The sequence below is a fragment of the Dendrobates tinctorius genome, unplaced genomic scaffold (assembly GCF_039654945.1).
Source record: "Dendrobates tinctorius isolate UK_male_01 unplaced genomic scaffold, ASM3965494v1 ptg000237l, whole genome shotgun sequence".
Classification (NCBI taxonomy): Eukaryota; Metazoa; Chordata; class Amphibia; order Anura; family Dendrobatidae; genus Dendrobates; species Dendrobates tinctorius.
The window spans coordinates 7,431,714-7,450,143 of NW_027361904.1; the positions used below are offsets into that span (position 1 = coordinate 7,431,714).

Consider the following 18,430-nt stretch of genomic DNA (forward strand, 5'->3'; position numbering starts at 1 on the left):
CAGATACGGAAGAAAGAGCAAAGACCGGACATAGAGGACAGAGTTAAGGCAGAGATAGGACAGAGTGATCAGAAACTGGATCGAGAGGACAGAGCGAAGACAGAGAGAGCAGAGATAGGACAGAGAGAGGGAAGAGAGCACATAAACTGGACAAAGAGAGAAGGAAGAGATATAGGACAGAGAGAGGGAAGAGACAGGACAGAGAGAGGTGTGTGAGACTCATGTGGGAATAGTGGATGAGGGCAGGTATATCTCGCCCAGATTCCTTTCCTATGTGGCCTAGTCTGGTCAGTATCGCACCTGCTTACTAATGGATAATGGGAGGTGGATATAAAAGGATGCCAGGTGGTTGTGTGAGTGTCTCAGCCTGGGAACACAGAGAGCCTGTCTGTGTGAGAGACACGTGAGTGAAAGCAGTGCCCACGGTAATTGTGGTTTGGCTGGACGGGAGAAACCCGCCAGTTGGTAGTTAGGTTGTCCATTGTTTAGTTAGTGCCGGACAGGCAAGGATTTGTTTTATGTTTTATTTCCTTTTGCATTGCTTTCACCGTTAATAAACCTGACCCAGTGTCAGTTATACCCGAATCCCAGCTCTGCGCCTGAGTTTCATGCGGAACGCACGTGACCTTTGACCCCAGCAAAGGCGATCCCGGAGTGTTTTATCACAGTGTGGTGGAGAACGCGGGCATCACGTTGCAAGCATGAGCATGGAGGACGTGGTGAAAGCGCTGGTATAGTCCACCGCCGTCCAGCAAGAAGCTAATCGGGTGATGATGGCCCAGCTGAAGGAGTTGGTGGACATGACAGCTACCGATCGTTCGCTTCTCCAGCAGGTGGCGCAGTGCCTGGCAAGCTTACCTGAGGTTAACCTGGAAGCAGAGTCGAGAGTGATTCATGTGAGTCGGTACTGGCAGAAGATGACGACCGAAGATGACGTCGAGGCATACCTGACCACGTTTGAACGGACGGCGATGCGGGAAAAATGTCCGAAGGCACGATGGGCCGGCCTGATTGCCCCGTTTCTTTCCGGTGAGGCCCTAAAGGCTTATTATGACGTAGAACCTGAAGCCGCACAGGACTTTGACAAACTGAAAGCCGAGATCTTGGCCCGGCTGGGAGTGACGACCGCTGTCCGTTCACAGAGAGTGCATCAATGGACTTATCAGCCGGATAAACCACCGCAGTCACAGATGTTCGACCTGATCCACGTGGCGAAGAAGTGGCTACAACCCGAGGTGCTGACAGCGCCAGAGATAATCCAGAGAGTCGTCATGGACAAGTACCTGAGAGCTCTACCGCCAGCCCTGAGGAAGTGGGTAAGCCATGGAAATCCTACGACGGCAGATCAACTGGTGGATCTGGTTGAACGTTACTCCGTGGCGGAAGGACTCCGAGACGACGCTACCCCTCCTCGTTCTTCATCATCTCCACTTGGAACCGGTAAGACTGTTCCCGGGAGTAGGGGAGAAGGAAAAATCCCTAAGACAGTGGGGGAGGAAACCGGGACTGCCCGCACTGCGAGGCCGAGAGTAACAAACTATGGTCTAAGCAAGGGGCCCGTTAGGTGTTTCCGCTGCCAAGAGATGGGACATATTGCTGCGAACTGTCCGGTCACTACTGAACCCATGCAGTGCGACGTCACAGACTCTAAAAACCACATGTCTATGGTTGCCCGGGTAGTGAGTGTGAATGCCGGTCAAATGGATGTGGAAAAACACTTGTGTGATTTAACTGTTGATGGCAAAAATGTGGTGGCATTGTTAGACTCGGGAAGTGTGGTGACTCTGGTGAAGGCCAGTCTGGTGTCAGCCCCAACTGGACCATCAGACAAATTTTCTGTAACGTGTGTGCATGGAGACACCTGTTCGTACCTCACCGCGGTCATATTCATTACTATGAAAAATGAGGATGCATGACCTCATGGAGATCAACATCCAACACTGCGGAGACACCATCACATGTTTCTCAACGCAGTGATGCTAGAGCAATGCCCCCATCCCTTATGACGGAAACCACCTATGCCAAAACATGGTATCCATCCACAGACAGCTGTTTCGGGGTATTGCCCCTCATCAGTGTGGCATAGGTGGTTTCCGTCATTGGAGACTGCCGTTCCTGTGGTTGTTCCTTCCCGGTGAAAGACCTGGCTAGTCATTGCTTGCGTTGAGAAACATGTGATGGTGTCTCCGCGGCTGTTGATTTACATGTTTTTGCATATTTCCCATAAGGGATGGGAGCAGTGCTCTAGAATCACTGCGTTGAGAAACATGTGATGGTGTCTCCGCAGTGTTGGATGTTGATCTCCATGAGTTCATTCATCCTCATTTTTCACAGTCTTTTACTAGGCATTGCTCCTACTAGCCAGTTTCCTACTCCACACTGATGAGGGGCAATACCCCGAAACAGCTGTCTTTGGATGGATACCATGTTTTGGCATAGGTGGTTTCCGTCATTGGAGACTGCCCTTCCCGTGGTTGTTCCTTCCCGGTGAAAGACCTGGCTAGTCATTGCTTGCGTTGAGAAACATGTGATGGTGTCTCCGCGGCTGTTGATTTACATATGCATTACTACTTCCTATGGGTCTGTGCAACATAAAGTGGGACTCGACCCGGCGTTATTGCATGATGTTATCTTGGGCCGGGACTTTCCCCACTTCTGGCAATTGTGGGAGAATCACTTGATGCCCCCGGGTAATAGTGTACATGGTTCTTCTCCCAGGGCAAGTGTGGGACCCGAACCCCTGCAAGAGGTCCCCCCCCCCGGAAGACTCGGGGGAAGAGTCTGCTGGAAATGACCTGCAGTTCCCATTTTCAGTCATGGCGGGTGATACGGAGGAGACCAGGGAAGAGGAGGAGGCCGACAGCCGTCCACCTCCCCGTTTGCCAGATTTGGAAGTTCAGAAAGATGACTTCCAAAGCGAGCAAATAAAGGATCCTACCCTTTCTCAGGCTAGGACAAATGTAAAAGTGATAAATGGGGTACCCGTAGAACCTGGCTCTAGGCTGGCATATCCTTACATGGTCCTGGAGAATGATTTACTATATCAGATAGAGAAAAAGGGGGAAGACACGGTGCAACTATTAGTCGTGCCAAAACCCTACCGGCGGCAGGTGCTGGACCTGGCCCACAGACATGTGATGGGAGGTCACCTGGGAGTCCAGAAAACCACCGAAAGGATATTACACTGTTTTGTTTGACCAGGCATGCATCACGATATTCGTGTATATTGTGAGTCTTGTCCTGACTGCCAAGCCTCTGCACCTAAGCCCCGGTTCTGTAGCCCTTTGGTACCCCTGCCTATTATTGAGGTCCCGTTTGAGAGGATTGGGGTGGATTTAGTGGGGCCCCTTCCACGGTCTGCACGTGGACACCAACATATCCTGGTCATCTTGGATTATGCCACTCGTTACCCGGAGGCCATCCCTTTGCGTAACACGGCCACCAAGACGATTGCCAAGGAACTGGTGCATGTGTTTAGTCGGGTCGGTATACCAAAACAGATACTCACCGACCAGGGGACCCCCTTTATGTCCAGGGTAATGAAGGAGCTCTGCCGATTGTTACAAATCGAACCGTTACGCACATCCGTGTATCACCCTCAAACAGACGGGTTGGTCGAATGGTTCAATAAAACTCTGAAGCAGATGCTGAGAAAGGTGATAGACAAGGATGGGAAGAACTGGGACTATTTACTTCCGTATTTGCTTTTTGCCATCAGGGAAGTACCCCAGTCTTCCACGGGATTCTCGCCTTTCGAGTTATTGTACGCCCGACGTCCTCACGGACTGTTAGACGTCGCCAAAGAATCCTGGGAGGGTCAGGTCACTCCGTTTAAAACGGTGATAGATCACGTATCCCAAATGCAGGACCGTATTGCGGCTGTTATGCCTATCGTCAAAGAACACATGATGCAGGCTCAGGGAGCCCAAAAAAGAATCTATGATAGGGGCGTCAAGATCCGTACGTTTGCACCCGGAGATAGGGTGTTGATCCTGGTCCCCACGGTGGACAGTAAGTTCCTGGCAAAGTGGCAGGGCCCTTTTGAGATTAAGGAAAGAGTTGGTGAAGTAAACTACAAAGTATACCAGGCAGGTAAACGGAAACCTGAACAGATTTATCATGTAAATCTGATAAAACCCTGGAAAGATCGGTCTGCCTTATCAGCGGAGCTGGCCCGTCCTGTCTGCCCGCATACCGTGCCGGAGGTACGGGTTGCAGAGACTCTCTCGGAGCGGCAAAAGACTGAGGTCAGGCAGTTTCTACTTCACAACCAAAAGTTTTTCTCAGAAAAACCAGGGCAGACCACGCTAATGAAACATGACATCGTAACGGAACCTGGTGTCACAGTTCACGTAAAACCCTACAGAATTCCGGAAGCGCGCCGTGAAGCCGTTTCCCGAGAAGTGAAGGCAATGTTAGAGTTAGGTGTCATTGAGGAATCGCACAGTGCTTGGTCCAGCCCAATTGTGCTAATTCCTAAACCGGACGGCACAATCCGGTTCTGTAATGACTTCAGGAAACTGAATGCGGTCTCAAAATTTGATGCCTACCCTATTCCCCCGGGTCGACGAGTTAATAGATCGGTTAGGAAAAGCCCGGTATATTACGACCCTAGACCTAACAAAGGGGTATTGGCAGATCCCTCTGGCGGAGGCTGCCAGAGAAAAGACGGCATTTGCTACGCCGGAAGGTCTATTTCAGTATGTGTATATGCCGTTTGGACTGCACGGGGCACCGGCGACCTTCCAGAGACTGCTGGATCGAGTCTTGAGGCCACATAGGCGGTATGCTTCGGCCTATTTGGATGACATTGTCATTTACAGCTTGGACTGGGAGACTCATCTCCAGAAAGTACAAGCTGTGATTGACGACCTGTGGGAGGCAGGTCTAACCGCGAACCCCAAGAAATGTCACATCGGGCTAGAAGAAGCCCGGTATTTGGGGTATGTAATTGGGAGGGGTGTTGTTAAACCCTAGGTCGACAAAATTCAAGCGGTTCAGGACTGGCCGCAACCTGTCAACAAGAAGCAGGTGCAAGCCTTCCTGGGGATCGCCGGCTATTATCGCCGGTTCATACCCAATTTTGCAGCCATCGCTACCCCCCTGACGGATCTTACCAAAGGGAAAGACTCCGTCAGGATTAAATGGAGTTTAGCGGCTGAAGAAGCCTTCCATAGCCTAAAATGGGCACTTTGCTCTCAACCCGTACTGGTGACTCCGGACTTCTGCAGCGAGTTTGTGGTACAAACGGATGCCTCTGATACCGGTATCGGGGCCGTACTCTCACAAGTGAGGGACGGAGTGGAACACCCAGTCCTCTATCTCAGCAGGAAGCTGAATAAACACGAGCAAAGGTATGCAGTCATAGAAAAAGAGTGCCTAGCCATTAAGTGGGCTCTAGAGGCCCTCAAATATTACCTGGTGGGCCGAAAGTTCAGGCTGATCACTGACCATGCCCCTCTCAAGTGGATGCACTTGAACAAGGAACGGAATAGCCGGGTGACCCGGTGGTTCCTTGCCCTGCAGGCCTACACTTTTACGGTGGAGCACCGCCCAGGGGTACAGATGGGGAATGCAGATGCCCTGTCCCGAGTGCACTGTTTGGCGGGTGTCATTGCTCGACCGGAGTGGTCTGAGCAGAGGGGGGGGGGGATATGTGAAAATCATGTGGGAATAGTGGATAAGGGCAGGTATATCTCGCCCAGATACCTTTCCTATGTGGCCTAGTCTGGTCAGTGTCTCACCTGGTTACTAATAAATAATGGGAGGCGGATATAAAAGGATGCCAGGTGGTTGTGTGAGTGTCTCAGCCTGGGAACACAGAGAGCCTGTCTGTGTGAGAGACACACGTGAGTGGAAGCAGTGCCCACTGCAACTGTGGTTTGGCTGGATGGGAGAAGCCCGCCAGTTGGTAGTTAGGTTGTACTTTGTTTAGTTAGTGCCGGACAGGCAAGGATTTGTGTCACGGGGTTCTTCTCTGGTATCATACAATCAACAGAGCAAGTGAAGAGTGAATAATTCCAAGACCTTTATTCAGGCAAAAATACGAAAAGGTCCATATTCAGTCCACCACCCAAAGGATAAGATAGTCCAGAATAAGAATGTAGTCCAGTAACAGGATAACATGTCCAGGGAAACGAGATTCCAAAACTCTAGCACCAGAGGATAAAATGGGTCCTTCTCTCTCTGAAGTGCACACCGGAACTGACTTGTCCAGCTGCCGTTCTCCCCACCCCCTTCCTTGTCCAGGGGTAGTCAAACAAGTTGGGGCGGTTTCCAGGCCTCCCAGAGGAGAGCAAAGGGCCTTAGGGATTAATGCACTACAGGGGGGGTCATCAAGAGACAGATACAGTGAGGCTGTAGACTTACAATGTAATAAGAAAAACACTATGAAAATAACTGGAATTGTTAAAAATAGGAATATACAAAGAATGACATCCACATAACATATCACACCATCACAATTTGTTTTATGTTTTTTTTCCTTTATGCATTACTTTCATCTTTAATAAACCTGACCCAGTGTCAGTTATACCTGGACCCCGGCTGTGCGCCTGAGTTTCATGCTAAACGCACGTGACCTTTGACCCCAGCAAAGGCGATCCCAGAGTGTTTTATCACAGAAGGAAGAGACAGAACAGAGAGAAAAGTGACAGAACAGAGAGAAAAGTGACAGGACAGAGAGAGAGGGAAGAGACAGGGCAGAGAGAGAGGGAAGAGACAGGGCAGAGAGAGAGGGAAGAGACAGGACAGAGAGAAAAGGAAGAGACAGGACAGAGAGAGGGAATAGACAGGGCAGAGAGAGAGAAGAGATAACAGAGACAGGAGAGAGAGGGAAGAGACAGGGCAGAGAGAGAGAAGAGATAACAGAGACAGGACAGAGAGAGAGGGAAGAGACAGGACAGAGAGAGAGGGAAGAGACAGGACAGAGAGAGAGGGAAAGGACAGGGCAGAGAGAGAAAAGACAGGGCAGAGAGAGAGAGGGAAGAGACAGGGCAGAGAGAGAGGGAAGAGACAGGACAGAGAGAGGGGGAAGAGACAGGGCAGTGAGAGAGGGAAGAGACAGGGCAGAGAGAGGGGGAAGAGACAGGGCAGTGAGAGAGGGAAGAGACAGGACCAAGTGAGAAGAGACAAATCTCGGCACGAGTCTTATCGGCTCGGTCCCGTCCTGCCTTTGCTGACACTCTTGGTGTCTTCTCCTGTCTTTTCCGTCCTCTTCTCTCCTCTTCTCCTCCCCGCAGTGCGGCGGATTTAGGCTGTGTGCACACGCTGCGGATTATGTGCGGATTCATCCGTGCGGATTTTGTAAAATCCGCAGGTGAAACCGCAGGTCAAAAGACCTGCGGTTTTACCTGCGGATTGCTCTGCGGTTTTGCCCTGCGGTTTTTCATCTCCTCAATGGAGGAGATGGCAAACCGCAGGAGAATCCGCAGAAAGAATTGACATGTCAATTCTTTCTGCGGATTGAAAACCGCAGATAATCCGCGCGGAAAATTCCGCACCGTCTGCACTGCGGTTTTTGATTCCCATAGGGAATCATGGTACTGTACACCGCAGCAAAAACTGCTGCGGGTCCGCAGCGGCCAAAATCCGCAGCGTGTGCACACAGCCTTAGAGTTTCCAGATGTTTTCTTCTTATTCATCAATTTAGATTTTTTAAAAGTCACAGAATGTGTCAGAGCGACCGGGAGAAGAGTCCGGAGCTGCGTCACCCGTCATCACTGTGTCCGGTGGTAGTCCAGTGTCATTCAGCAGTCCTATGTCAGTGCCATGTCAGTCCTATGTCAGTCCTGCGTTGGTTACTGGTCGCCACTATTGACCTCAAGTGTAAACTTGCTCTCCTTCCTTTTTGTGCAGATATCGGCAGCTGCAGACGTCTCCCCAGGAGCAGCGCTCAGTTCATGAGCTGACAGGCGGCACAAGGTAAGCAGTGCGGAGGCCGCAGGAGGATCAGAGTGTAGTGTCCCCTGCATCCCTGACCCCGGAGCTCACAATCTAATCTCCTGTCACACAGTGTATCACTACTCCCATCATCCCTGACCCCGGAGCTCACAATCTAATCTCCTATCACACAGTGTATCACTACTGCCATCATCCCTGACCCCAGAGCTCACAATCTAATCTCCTATCACACAGTGTATCACTACTCCCATCATCCCTGACCCCGGAGCTCACAATCTAATCTCCTATCACACAGTGTATCACTACTCCCATCATCCCTGACCCCAGAGCTCACAATCTAATCTCCTATCACACAGTGTATCACTACTCCCATCGTCCCTGACCCCAGAGCTCACAATCTAATCTCCTATCACACAGTGTATCACTACTCCCATCGTCCCTGACCCCGGAGCTCACAATCTAATCTCCTATCACACAGTGTATCACTACTCCCATCATCCCTGACCCCAGAGCTCACAATCTAATCTCCTATCACACAGTGTATCACTACTGCCATCATCCCTGACCCCGGAGCTCACAATCTAATCTCCTATCACACAGTGTATCACTACTCCCATCGTCCCTGACCCCAGAGCTCACAATCTAATCTCCTATCACACAGTGTATCCCTACTCCCATCATCCCTGACCCCGGAGATCACAATCTAATCTCCTATCACACAGTGTATCACTACTCCCATCATCCCTGACCCCAGAGCTCACAATCTAATCTCCTATCACACAGTGTATCACTACTGCCATCATCCCTGACCCCGGAGCTCACAATCTAATCTCCTATCACACAGTGTATCACTACTCCCATCGTCCCTGACCCCAGAGCTCACAATCTAATCTCCTATCACACAGTGTATCACTACTCCCATCATCCCTGACCCCGGAGCTCACAATCTAATCTCCTATCACACAGTGTATCACTACTCCCATCATCCCTGACCCCAGAGCTCACAATCTAATCTCCTATCACACAGTGTATCACTACTGCCATCATCCCTGACCCCAGAGCTCACAATCTAATCTCCTATCACACAGTGTATCACTACTCCCATCATCCCTGACCCCGGAGCTCACAATCTAATCTCCTATCACACAGTGTATCACTACTCCCATCATCCCTGACCCCAGAGCTCACAATCTAATCTCCTATCACACAGTGTATCACTACTCCCATCGTCCCTGACCCCAGAGCTCACAATCTAATCTCCTATCACACAGTGTATCACTACTCCCATCGTCCCTGACCCCGGAGCTCACAATCTAATCTCCTATCACACAGTGTATCACTACTCCCATCATCCCTGACCCCAGAGCTCACAATCTATTCTCCTATCACACAGTGTATCACTACTCCCACCATCCCTGACCCCGGAGCTCACAATCTAATCTCCTATCACACAGTGTATCACTAGTCTCATCATCCCTGACCCCAGAGCTCACAATCTAATCTATCACACAGTGTATCACTACTCCCATCATCCCTGACCCCAGAGCTCACAATCTAATCTCCTATCACACAGTGTATCACTACTCCCATCATCCCTGACCCCGGAGCTCACAATCTAATCTCCTATCACACAGTGTATCACTACTCCCATCATCCCTGACCCCGGAGCTCACAATCTAATCTCCTATCACACGGTGTATCACTACTCCCATCATCCCTGACCCCGGAGCTCACAATCTAATCTCCTATCACACAGTGTATCACTACTCCCATCATCCCTGACCCCGGGGCTCACAATCTAATCTCCTATCACACAGTGTATCACTACTCCCATCATCCCTGACCCCGGAGCTCACAATCTAATCTCCTATCATACAGTGTATCACTACTCCCATCATCCCTGACCCCAGAGCTCACAATCTAATCTCCTATCACACAGTGTATCACTACTCCCATCATCCCTGACCCCGGAGCTCACAATCTAATCTCCTATCACACAGTGTATCACTACTCCCATCATCCCTGACCCCGGAGCTCACAATCTAATCTCCTATCACACAGTGTATCACTACTCCCATCATCCCTGACCCCAGAGCTCACAATCTAATCTCCTATCACACAGTGTATCACTACTCCCATCATCCCCGACCCCGGAGCTCACAATCTAATCTCCTATCACACAGTGTATCACTACTCCCATCATCCCTGACCCCAGAGCTCACAATCTAATCTCCTATCACACAGTGTATCACTACTCCCATCATCCCTGACCCCGGAGCTCACAATCTAATCTCCTATCACACAGTGTATCACTACTCCCATCATCCCTGACCCCGGAGCTCACAATCTAATCTCCTATCACACAGTGTATCACTACTCCCATCATCCCTGACCCCAGAGCTCACAATCTAATCTCCTATCACACAGTGTATCACTACTCCCATCATCCCTGACCCCGGAGCTCACAATCTAATCTCCTATCACACAGTGTATCACTAGTCTCATCATCCCTGACCCCAGAGCTCACAATCTAATCTCCTATCACACAGTGTATCACTACTCCCATCATCCCTGACCCCGGAGCTCACAATCTAATCTCCTATCACACAGTGTATCACTACTCCCATCATCCCCGACCCCAGAGCTCACAATCTAATCTCCTATCACACAGTGTATCACTACTCCCATCATCCCTGACCCCAGAGCTCACAATCTAATCTCCTATCACACAGTGTATCACTACTCCCATCATCCCTGACCCCAGAGCTCACAATCTAATCTCCTATCACACAGTGTATCACTACTCCCATCATCCCTGACCCCAGAGCTCACAATCTAATCTATCACACGGTGTATCACTACTCCCATCATCCCTGACCCCAGAGCTCACAATCTAATCTCCTATCACACAGTGTATCACTACTCCCATCATCCCTGACTCCAGAGCTCACAATCTAATCTCCTATCACACAGTGTATCACTACTCCCATCATCCCTGACCCCAGAGCTCACAATCTAATCTCCTATCACACAGTGTATCACTACTCCCATCATCCCTGACCCCAGAGCTCACAATCTAATCTATCACACAGTGTATCACTACTCCCATCATCCCTGACCCCAGAGCTCACAATCTAATCTCCTATCACACAGTGTATCACTACTCCCATCATCCCTGACTCCAGAGCTCACAATCTAATCTCCTATCACACAGTGTATCACTACTCCCATCATCCCTGACCCCAGAGCTCACAATCTAATCTCCTATCACACAGTGTATCACTACTCCCATCATCCCCGACCCCGGAGCTCACAATCTAATCTATCACACAGTGTATCACTACTCCCATCATCCCTGACCCCAGAGCTCACAATCTAATCTATCACACGGTGTATCACTACTCCCATCATCCCTGACCCCAGAGCTCACAATCTAATCTCCTATCACACGGTGTATCACTACTCCCATCATCCCTGACTCCAGAGCTCACAATCTAATCTCCTATCACACGGTGTATCACTACTCCCATCATCCCTGACCCCAGAGCTCACAATCTAATCTCCTATCACACAGTGTATCACTACTCCCATCATCCCTGACCCCGGAGCTCACAATCTAATCTCCTATCACACAGTGTATCACTACTCCCATCATCCCTGACCCCGGAGCTCACAATCTAATCTCCTATCACACAGTGTATCGCTACTCCCATCATCCCTGACCCCAGAGCTCACAATCTAATCTCCTATCACACAGTGTATCCCTACTCCCATCATCCCTGACCCCAGAGCTCACAATCTAATCTATCACACGGTGTATCACTACTCCCATCATCCCTGACCCCGGAGCTCACAATCTAATCTCCTATCACACAGTGTATCCCTACTCCCATCATCCCTGACCCCAGAGCTCACAATCTAATCTATCACACGGTGTATCACTACTCCCATCATCCCTGACCCCGGAGCTCACAATCTAATCTCCTATCACACAGTGTATCACTACTCCCATCATCCCTGACCCCGGAGCTCACAATCTAATCTCCTATCACACAGTGTATCACTACTCCCATCATCCCTGACCCCGGAGCTCACAATCTAATCTCCTATCACACAGTGTATCACTACTCGCATCATCCCCGACCCCAGAGCTCACAATCTAATCTATCACACAGTGTATCACTACTCCCATCATCCCTGACCCCAGAGCTCACAATCTAATCTCCTATCACACAGTGTATCACTACTCCCATCATCCCTGACCCCGGAGCTCACAATCTAATCTCCTATCACACAGTGTATCACTACTCCCATCATCCCTGACCCCGGAGCTCACAATCTAATCTCCTATCACACAGTGTATCGCTACTCCCATCATCCCTGACCCCAGAGCTCACAATCTAATCTCCTATCACACAGTGTATCCCTACTCCCATCATCCCTGACCCCAGAGCTCACAATCTAATCTATCACACAGTGTATCACTACTCCCATCATCCCTGACCCCGGAGCTCACAATCTAATCTCCTATCACACAGTGTATCGCTACTCCCATCATCCCTGACCCCAGAGCTCACAATCTAATCTCCTATCACACAGTGTATCCCTACTCCCATCATCCCTGACCCCAGAGCTCACAATCTAATCTATCACACGGTGTATCACTACTCCCATCATCCCTGACCCCGGAGCTCACAATCTAATCTCCTATCACACAGTGTATCACTACTCTCATCATCCCTGACCCCGGAGCTCACACTCTAATCTCCTATCACACAGAGTATCACTACTCCCATCATCCCTGACCCCAGAGCTCACAATCTAATCTATCACACGGTGTATCACTACTCCCATCATCCCTGACCCCAGAGCTCACAATCTAATCTATCACACGGTGTATCACTACTCCCATCATCCCTGACCCCAGAGCTCACAATCTAATCTATCACACGGTGTATCACTACTCCCATCATCCCTGACCCCAGAGCTCACAATCTAATCTCCTATCACACGGTGTATCACTACTCCCATCATCCCTGACCCCGGAGTTCACAATCTAATCTCCTATCACACAGTGTATCACTACTCCCATCATCCCTGACCCCAGAGCTCACAATCTAATCTCCTTTCACACAGTGTATCACTACTCCCATCATCCCTGACCCCAGAGCTCACAATCTAATCTCCTATCACACAGTGTATCCCTACTCCCATCATCCCTGACCCCAGAGCTCACAATCTAATCTCCTTTCACACAGTGTATCACTACTCCCATCATCCCTGACCCCAGAGCTCACAATCTAATCTCCTATCACACAGTGTATCACTACTCCCATCATCCCTGACCCCGGAGCTCACAATCTAATCTCCTATCACACAGTGTATCACTATTCCCATCATCCCTGACCCCGGAGCTCACAATCTAATCTCCTATCACACAGTGTATCACTACTCCCATCATCCCTGACCCCAGAGCTCACAATCTAATCTCCTTTCACACAGTGTATCCCTACTCCCATCATCCCTGACCCCGGAGCTCACAATCTAATCTCCTATCACACAATGTATCACTACTCCCATCATCCCTGACCCCAGAGCTCACAATCTAATCTCCTATCACACAGTGTATCCCTACTCCCATCATCCCTGACCCCAGAGCTCACAATCTAATCTCCTTTCACACAGTGTATCACTACTCCCATCATCCCTGACCCCAGAGCTCACAATCTAATCTCCTATCACACAGTGTATCACTACTCCCATCATCCCTGACCCCGGAGCTCACAATCTAATCTCCTATCACACAGTGTATCACTATTCCCATCATCCCTGACCCCGGAGCTCACAATCTAATCTCCTATCACACAGTGTATCCCTACTCCCATCATCCCTGACCCCAGAGCTCACAATCTAATCTCCTTTCACACAGTGTATCCCTACTCCCATCATCCCTGACCCCGGAGCTCACAATCTAATCTCCTATCACACAATGTATCACTACTCCCATCATCCCTGACCCCAGAGCTCACAATCTAATCTCCTATCACACAGTGTATCACTACTCCCATCATCCCTGACCCCAGAGCTCACAATCTAATCTCCTATCACACAGTGTATCACTACTCCCATCATCCCTGACCCCGGAGCTCACAATCTAATCTCCTATCACACAATGTATCACTACTCCCATCATCCCTGACCCCAGAGCTCACAATCTAATCTCCTATCACACAGTGTATCACTACTCCCATCATCCCTGACCCCAGAGCTCACAATCTAATCTCCTACCACACAGTGTATCACTACTCCCATCATCTCTGACCCCAGAGCTCACAATCTAATCTCCTACCACACAGTGTATCACTACTCCCATCATCCCTGACCCCGGAGATCACAATCTAATCTCCTATCACACAGTGTATCACTACTCCCATCATCCCTGACCCCGGAGCTCACAATCTAATCTCCTACCACACAATGTATCACTACTCCCATCATCCCTGACCCCAGAGCTCACAATCTATTCTCCTATCACACAGTGTATCACTACTCCCATCATCCCTGACCCCGGAGGTCACAATCTAATCTCCTACCACACAATGTATCACTACTCCCATCATCCCTGACCCCGGAGCTCACAATCTAATCTCCTACCACACAATGTATCACTACTCCCATCATCCCTGACCCCAGAGCTCACAATCTATTCTCCTATCACACAGTGTATCACTACTCCCATCATCCCTGACCCCGGAGGTCACAATCTAATCTCCTACCACACAGTGTATCACTACTCCCATCATCTCTGACCCCGGAGCTCACAATCTAATCTCCTATCACAGTGTATCACTACTCCCATCATCCCTGACCCCAGAGCTCACAATCTAATCTATCACACAGTGTATCACTACTCCCATCATCCCTGACCCCAGAGCTCACAATCTAATCTCCTATCACACAGCGTATCACTACTCCCATCATCCCTGACTCCAGAGCTCACAATCTAATCTATCACACAGTGTATCACTACTCCCATCATCCCTGACCCCAGAGCTCACAATCTAATCTCCTATCACACAGCGTATCACTACTCCCATCATCCCTGACCCCAGAGCTCACAATCTAATCTCCTATCACACAGTGTATCACTACTCCCATCATCCCTGACCCCGGAGCTCACAATCTAATCTCCTATCACACAGCGTATCACTACTCCCATCATCCCTGACCCCGGAGCTCACAATCTAATCTCCTATCACACAGTGTATCACTACTCCCATCATCCCTGACCCCAGAGCTCACAATCTAATCTCCTATCACACAGTGTATCACTACTCCCATCATCCCTGACCCCAGAGCTCACAATCTAATCTATCACACAGTGTATCACTACTCCCATCATCCCTGACCCCAGAGCTCACAATCTAATCTCCTATCACACAGTGTATCACTACTCCCATCATCCCTGACCCCAGAGCTCACAATCTAATCTCCTATCACACAGCGTATCACTACTCCCATCATCCCTGACCCCGGAGCTCACAATCTAATCTCCTATCACACAGTGTATCACTACTCCCATCATCCCTGACCCCGGAGCTCACAATCTAATCTCCTATCACACAGCGTATCACTACTCCCATCATCCCTGACCCCGGAGCTCACAATCTAATCTATCACACAGCGTATCACTACTCCCATCGTCCCTGACCCCGGAGCTCACAATCTAATCTCCTATCACACAGTGTATCACTACTCCCATCATCCCTGACCCCGGAGCTCACAATCTAATCTCCTATCACACAGTGTATCACTACTCCCATCATCCCTGACCCCGGAGCTCACAATCTAATCTCCTATCACACAGTGTATCACTACTCCCATCATCCCTGACCCCGGAGCTCACAATCTAATCTCCTATCACACAGTGTATCACTACTCCCATCATCCCTGACCCCGGAGCTCACAATCTAATCTCCTATCACACAGTGTATCACTACTCCCATCATCCCTGACCCCAGAGCTCACAATCTAATCTCCTATCACACAGCGTATCACTACTCCCATCATCCCTGACCCCGGAGCTCACAATCTAATCTCCTATCACACGGTGTATCACTACTCCCATCATCCCTGACCCCGGAGCTCACAATCTAATCTCCTATCACACAGCGTATCACTACTCCCATCATCCCTGACCCCGGAGCTCACAATCTAATCTCCTATCACACAGTGTATCACTACTCCCATCATCCCTGACCCCAGAGCTCACAATCTAATCTCCTATCACACAGTGTATCACTACTCCCATCATCCCTGACCCCAGAGCTCACAATCTAATCTCCTAGCGCACAGTGTATCACTACTCCCATCATTCCTGGCAGGAAATGATCTGCGCTGATACAGTGTAACAAACCCTCAGCAGTGTGCACAGGACTGGCTGATAGTAAGACACACAGTGTCCGATAGTTACGAACGTCTCATCAGACAGTGACTGAGCTTTATTCTCTCCTGTCTGGACCATCCCTTTAAGAGGATGGCGGCCGTGCTGCCGGTCAGCGCAGGAGCTGATGCTCTGCATGTGGACGGCAGCGCAGGCTTGTGTTTCATTATCACGTTCTGACTCCCGCGTGTTTCCAGTAAGAATCGTGACCCCGGGCGCCGTGACTAAGCGCTCTCCTCCCCCCCGACGCGCTCTGATCTCAGCACCCACCACCTGACGGACCCCCCGCTCCTGGATGGAGGGGCCCCATCAAAAGAAGGCAGCGGCTGGCCATATGCCTCGCGTTACCCACCGCCACTCACTCCATGACCTGAGGGCGCACAGGATCCGATCAGCCGCTTATTCCACCTCAGCACCAAGAATGGCGGAAATCACCGGACGGAGACGTCTGCAGATGAGGAAAGATGGAGACTCCGTTCTCAGCACGGGTCATCTGCCGGACATTATACCCCCATCATCCCGGGAGTAGGACTCTGTCTCCGTCCCTCAAGACGGCCTTTTATGGTGTCATCCACGTGGTCTCCAGACCAATCTCCGGCCATCATTGTGTCAAGACAAAAGCCGGACCCATCCCTGAAGAGGACGGGCCTCCAATCCAGCCTCCATGGCCGTCTTGCTCTGCACCATGACAGCCTGAGAGCGGTGGGTGAGGTCAGGAAGGAGGCCTTCACGAGGGATCGTCACACAGCTCCGACTCCCGGGACTCTAGTGTGGTGTACGGTGGCCGGACCCGTCTAATCCTCCGTTCAGCTCGTTACATTGGTTTGGTGGCTCAGTGGTGCGGCCATTTCTCCAAGTGTCCCAATAGCCATTTTCCAACACCACAACCACAGGTTGCATGTTGTTCGCATTACTGTGCGCTGTCAGCGTGGCCTAAACCTGCAACCATGGCTGCAGCGTCTCCGGAATTGTCTCCATCCAGCACACCAGGGACGTCGTCAGGGATTACACAGGCAGCTGCCGGCAGTGGATCTTCATGACTTGTACATTCATCGGTGTGAATAATTACTACAGATAGTGACATCACAACTGTGCAGCGTGATGTCATCGTGTATATGCTCCGCATCGGGCACCGGTGCTAGTCACTGTTCACACGTTGCGTTTTTGCTGCAGAGGTTACAGCTCCAGCTGCAGCTCAGACAGTTCTGACATCTCCTGCACACACATTGGTTTTTTTCCTGGCCGGTTTGGGAATCTGCTGCGTTTTTGAAGGCTGCAGCGCGTCACTCTCAGCATTTCTGCAGTGTTTTTTTTCATCCATTGAAAGCAACAAATAAATGCAAAAAAGCAGCAAAAACCTCGGGTGTCGGGTGACAGGTGTCGGTGCGTGTGTTTGGTGCGAGACCTAAGGCAGTCACAGCATGTATGTGAGGAGCACGAAACTTTATCAACAGGCACAAGAGACAACAAAATCACAGCGATAAAAATGCAGCAAAACCTCCTCTATATAAGCAGCTTCTTTACTGTCAAGAGAGCAAAAAGGCAGCAAAAACGCAACATGTGAACATAGCCTTAGGCAGGTGTGGAGTAAATGTGGCACAGTCAGAAGCTACCAGACATGGAAGGGTTAATAGATTATTTGTGTCAACTACCAAAATGCAAAGTGAATGAACAAAGAGGAATGTAGATCCCTCCATCAACAGTATCTGGTGACCACCCTTCACCTCCATCATCAGTATCTGGTGACCACCCTTCACCTCCATCATCAGTATCTGGTGACCGCCCTTCACCTCCATCATCAGTATCTGATGACTGCCCGTCACCTCCATCATCAGTATCTGATGACTGCCCGTCACCTCCATCATCAGTATCTGATGACTGCCCGTCACCTCCATCATCAGTATCTGATGACTGCCCGTCACCTCCATCATCAGTATCTGATGACTGCCCGTCACCTCCATCATCAGTATCTGATGACTGCCCGTCACCTCCATCATCAGTATCTGATGACTGCCCGTCACCTCCATCATCAGTATCTGATGACTGCCCGTCACCTCCATCATCAGTATCTGGTGACCGCCCATC

General features: G+C 50.1%; 1 protein-coding gene across 3 annotated transcripts in view; it reads left to right on the forward strand.

The window, feature by feature from the left end:
* Nucleotides 1-18,430, forward strand: part of CNTFR (ciliary neurotrophic factor receptor) — a 483,759-nt gene that overhangs the window by 199,653 nt on the left and 265,676 nt on the right. For all 3 annotated transcript variants that reach the window (XM_073556707.1, XM_073556705.1, XM_073556706.1), the window contains one exon: nucleotides 7,858-7,923. The gene's annotated coding sequence lies outside the window, so the exon portion shown is untranslated. The remainder of the gene's footprint in view (nucleotides 1-7,857; nucleotides 7,924-18,430) is intronic.